General features: G+C 35.3%; 1 long non-coding RNA gene across 1 annotated transcript; it reads right to left on the bottom strand.

Annotated features, from left to right (window-relative positions):
- Window positions 1–532: 532 nt before the first annotated feature.
- LOC145984485 (uncharacterized) lies at window positions 533–2,954 on the bottom strand. Its single transcript, XR_014441328.1, has 3 exons — window positions 2,667–2,954; window positions 1,517–1,676; window positions 533–595 (listed from the first exon to the last, which is right to left on the bottom strand). It is a non-coding gene; the product is annotated as an uncharacterized LOC145984485 (long non-coding RNA).
- Between the last annotated feature and the right edge of the window lie 2,899 nt (window positions 2,955–5,853).

Below are 5,853 nucleotides of genomic sequence, written 5' to 3'. Positions count from 1 at the left end.
ATGTAAATAACTTGAGGATACAATAACTCTGTTCTTACATTCTTTTAACTTAAACATAAACAATCTACTGCTTGGAAGAGGTGAAGTGAAAATGTCTAATTTGTTTATGAAAATGTTCAATTTAAATTATATGTACAAACCATCATTACTACAATCCTTTTCAATGGAGTTTACAACAACAACATCACCCACCATCTTTCATTAAGAAGCAATCATCAGGTGAGGTTGTTCCCACAATACAATTCTCATTTTCATTCAAAAGTATAGATTTGATACAGTCAAATGAACTTGTAGTCTGAACAACAGAACCACTTTGAATTATGTCTGTAGATCCTGAAACAGAAGGGACTTCATGAAATTCACTCATTATAATTTCTGCAGCTTTAGAAATGACTCGTCTCTCATATCTTGCTGAAAAAGTATCACCAGTCTTTACTTGTTTACTTATATCTTGATGTTCCTGCAGTTGCCTTTTCCTTTCTACATTGCTCCCCGCTGCCATTTCTATCTTTGACAAAGCGGAACCAGCTTTGTATCACTGAGTGTATTTCATAATCTGATGCATTTGTTGTACATGAATTCCTTCGAACTGAAACTAGAAACAATTCAAACTGTTAGATCCATGGATGAACTCAAATGTAACATACCATATGATATGTGTACTTGGGCCTATCTTTAGTATGAGGATTAAACTTATTCCCTGTCCCATGAAAGGAAACTAATATTCACATATTATCCATGTGGGGTGACATTAATCCTTCACATCTAGACAGTTACTTATACTATATGCATGGACATCTGCAGGAATTTTTCCAGGGAGGGGCAAGGAAGGTATTTTTTTCCAGGGGAGGGGGCCAACAAGGCTAAAATGAAATTATATGTGTGAAATACATAATTTTTTGTTGACTTTCATTTTCCAGGGGAGGCATGCCCCCTTCCGGAAGCCCATGACTATATGGTAGGGAAAGGATGAGAAATGAATTACAGAGATTTGCCACAATATTCATTTCGTGTGAGTCATGTAAAACTGCAGGGAAGAAACTGCATGGCTAGCCTGGCCTCATCTGAGATCTAACTCACTACCTTCTGAATATAAAGTGAAAGCTCAACTAACTGAGCCAGGCTTGCTGAAATGTGACAAATGAGTTTGCACTTATGAACACTGTTCTAGTAAAAGCAGAATACTTCAGTCTTACATGAAATAATATTAGTTTTTCCTATTAAGTAAATAAGACAGCTGAAGTAAAAAAAATATATATACCAAAAACAATGGTAAAATTAAACAACAAATAAGTTTTTTTTAAATAAAAATGTTTCTTCTCAGAATACATTTTTGTAATGTCCTTATTAGAGGATTTTTAAAGACTTATGTAAAAGAATGCTTACTGTTAATACTAAATGTTCCAAAACTTTCCATCATGTACATTATTTGGATTTTACATCAACAAGTAATGGCCCTACAGCCAAATTTAGTCACCAATTGAAAAAAGAAAAAAAGAACAGCCTTCTAACTTACTTGGTACAAGTTCCAATAATTTCAAATGTCGGAGAGGTATTTTGTTGTGTTCTCCAGTCCAGTTATGACTTGCTGCCAATGCATTAGAAAATATTTTATCCAGAATTCTTCACTCAATTTGCTGTAGGTTTTTGCCTCCAATGAAACTCATGTATGATTCCTACAACGAAACATTAATTCAATCAAGAAGCACTGACTGCACTGTGGGCGATACAAGGTACACATTTTATCGTAAAATTTCAATCTCCGGGAAACGTATTTCTTGAATTTTACACAACGGAACTGAGTTTCTGTACACTTTTGAAAGGTCATGGAAGTGTTTTCTTCCATCGTTCAATTTATTTGGCCGGTAAATCATGTATTTTTCTAGATTAATGTTTGTCTCTCTGATGCACAAAAGCTGTTGCCTCTATTTCCTTCCACTACATAAACCAGATGTTGTGAGCATTTCATGACGTAACCCCCGGTCAGTGTTTCCAACCACACATATTTGTAACTATGTTAACGTTACATAACCTATGAAAATCTGCATCTTGATGTGCATGATTTTTGAGTATGTTTACCTAACAAAGTTAATGTAACGTAACTAATGTAACCCTTTTTTTTTAACTATGTTAACCTAACCTACCGTAACTAAGATAACCCTTCTTTTATCTAGGGAAGTAGTTATTTTTTGGTTAGTAAGGTTGGAAACACTGCATACCCACTGACGATAGACAACGTTAGTCAAGATTTGCCCACCATATTGTGTGTAACGCAAGCGAAAAAGGAACGAACAATAATTACTTGATATGTGCAAAATTGAAATTATTTTCGTCAAAAAAGCGAAATCCCACCTTAAAGAATCTTTAGCAATGCATAATAGGTAAGTACGAATGTGAAAAATAACAAAATAAACGAATTTGAGACGTCTCCCGGAGATCAAAATTTTTATGAAAACTGAAATACTTCAATTTGCATGATTTTTACAGTGAAACTTATATTGAAGTAAAAGAAGCACATGGAGTTTAGAATGTAATTGATCTCTCTTAAATTACAACATACCATTTTGAGCTACAGTCAATTATGCTGAAAATGTTAACTACTCGATTAACACACACAAAAAAAGTTTGACATTAATGATTTCACTCACGGAAATATGTCAACTTACCATCTGCTTCATGTGCTCAGGAGAAGAAAGTAACCACTCTTCCACCCTCTGAATGTCATCCTCTGTTTGACAAGGAAGCTTTAGATTTTCAGGCAAGGGCTGATTTGAGGATATCAATGTTGGATTCAAATTTTCCAAAATAAGCTTCTGATTTTCATGTATTTCTAACAGTCTATTCTCAATTTTTGCCCGATGACGTGAAATAACAGATAAACTACTCCCATGAAACTGGCAATTTACAATTCTCGTCTGACCCAGATGTAGATTGTAGAGCCGAAGTTGCTTTGCCTTCACCTAGAATGAAGATGCCAGTAAAAGTAAAAGATCAATCTCTTGCAATCAGTACAATATACATATTACAAATTGGGAACGAGTTTACAATACCGGACCACTCTCCAATTTCTATGAAATTTCGCCTACTCACTAATTGTGAACTCCTAATCACGAATCTGCATGTAATAATTGGCGGTCAAGTATGGAAATCGAGAAAAAAATGAAATAAACTATGTTTTCTTAACGTAACGTAACCCTACCATAAGAACAATAGCTCCACGGAAGACGGCATTTTCCCAACATGAAGAAATCAACAGGCAAGATAAGGTATAGTTCTCTTAGCTAAAATATTAATTTTTCTTTGTATTTATGCTAATGGAACCTAACCTAACAGGCCTAACCTAACAATGTAGGCATTCCTTGTCTGTCGTCAACAAGATTGTTGTGCGTAAAGGAAGACCATTCGCTAATTAATTGCGAAAGAAAGATGGTTCCGAATTGCTGTGTATGGACAATCACCGTGGTAAATCGCAGGTTATTTTACAAGTTGTACACGTAAATGTACAATTTTAACAAGTGACCGCCAAATATGAACTACAGATACTTCATCAGGACACCGAAATTAGTATATGCACCATTGGAGCTTTTTCTGGATGCCCCACGTATATGAATTTTCAGAAGCTTTTATTATTAGTGTTTTCCTGTTTAAATGTGTTGGTTTAAGTAAATCAGGTACCTATACAATGCAATTCTATATATTCCTTGCGTTAAATTTCTAATACCTACATACCCTTTTCGTCAGTATTAATGGTATAACTGCATGTTGTCAGTTTCACAGCACTTCACTTGGATATACTGTACTGAAGCAGAAATCCCATCGATAATGTAAGGAAATATGACACTTTCTTTTGTTCGATTCCGTTGTTTCACTTATATGCAAGAGTTGTTTGCGTTACAGAGAAGAGAGAAGTAGCTTTATGCATCGAAAAATGATTCCGCACTCATGGTTTTTGCAAGAAGAGGGTTTCAAACCTCAGTGGAAATATCAACATATAATACCGAGAATGTATAAGGAGACTGATAAATTACAAATTGTATTTCTTAATCATTCACTCTTCACTCTTATCTCATTTAGTCTTAACTTTAAAAATAATCAAGTATTTTATTTTAAACTTACTGCGTATGACAAAATTCCATAATCCTTCCTTAGCTTGTGAATTGTAATAATTTTCCAAATTCACTATTTTGCTGTTTGAATTCAAATCATAGAGAATAGAGAAATTAAGTCAATTTAATAGAAGATAATATTGGTACTTAGCAAAATCATGCATGGACCTGTATGAGTTTATTATTTCCATTTGCAAAAACATCGATGTAGTTTAGTTTGTAATTGTCAGGGAAAAATGTAAATCTTGTCCTGGAAAACCTGGAAAAGTCAGGGAATTTCATTTCTGCTTGTTTGTAGCCACCCTGATGTGATAATTGCTATGATATTTGTTACAGTGGTTGCAAATATATTTACAAACATTCTCGACAAGTCAACCATGTCCTGTTATAATTATTTTCATTAATAATATAGGAAAAAATATACACGTGGAATGCTCTTCGTAACTAAATTTTTGTGTATGAATTAGGTTCATCAACATTATAATAATAATAATAATAATAATATCATCATCATCATCATCATTTCTTTTAAAGATATACACACTGAAGCATTTGTATTTTTGATATTTACTGTCTCTTTTCTTTCACTTGAAACTAATTATGGTGATGATGATAATGATGATTGCTTGAAATGACAAGGAGAAACCCACAATACTTCCTTACTGCCATCGGCATGAGTGTAAGGTAACTTTTAGACCAATGGGACAAGCGACATGGGATGTTCACACTGATGTGACTAGTGACACAGACACTTCCAGACTGTAAATAGCATTTATTGCGCATGAGGGTCCAAACATCAAATGTCACGTTCATATGTCGTATTCACGTGCTACTGGTTACTTTGGTCGTAAACCTCCTTAAAGGAAGGGTGTCCAGACCGAAGCGACGTGTTACAGGGAGAGTTCCCAACTAAGTGACAAGCAACATGGTGTCTTCAGTCTATCAGCAAGCATTTGCTGCTAATTGTGCGAACATCAGATCTAGATGACACAGTAAACCGCACGTTACAACAACAGATCTAGCTGACACGATAAGCCACACATGGTGCTTTGTCGTTTGTGTGTCGCTCAAACTGGGCCAATTCCTCAATAGCTTGCATTGTGTTGCCGTGGTTTGTTGTTTACACATGCATGATACAATGACTGATTTGCTTTAGGGAGATTGCGCACCAAAGCGACAAGAGGCACGCAAAACTTTTTGCTTGAGGATTTCACGAACCGAATGCTGGCCTGTGCTGCCCATCATGCTGCAACGATGTGAAATGTTGCTCTCTTGATTGGCTTGTTTCCAAGCAATGTGTTTCGTGTGTTGCTTTGGTATGAATGTTTCCATGGATCGAAGGACCCATGTCACTTTGGTGTGATATCCCCGTATCGTTTCCTGAATGTATCTTTGATCTAAAATCTCCTTGAGGAAACAGTGTAGTCAGAGCTTGTGTCCCTATGGTTCGAAAGTCTGCATTGATTTCCGACTGCTTGCTTCCAAGCGACAATTGTGGTTTGTCACCTCGGTATGAAATATCTCTCAGGATACTATTTTTATTCTAATACCATAGAGAAATAAGCTCTAGTATACAATCCAACACCTGACGTCCGGAATGACATTGCTATGTTTCTTGTGTTACGCATACTATTTAATTATTTTATTTTAATTTTCTTTCCAAATTAATGCCATTTCATGACTGCAAATCACTCCACAAATATAACCGTTTCCATCAATTCATGTACCGCCTTTCAAGACAAACAAA

This window comes from Lepisma saccharinum, chromosome 2, assembly GCF_977018435.1.
Source record: "Lepisma saccharinum chromosome 2, izLepSacc3.1, whole genome shotgun sequence".
NCBI classification, from domain to species: Eukaryota; Metazoa; Arthropoda; class Insecta; order Zygentoma; family Lepismatidae; genus Lepisma; species Lepisma saccharinum.
Note: the sequence above shows the minus strand (reverse complement) of the source record. Positions and strands in the feature narration are given on the sequence as shown.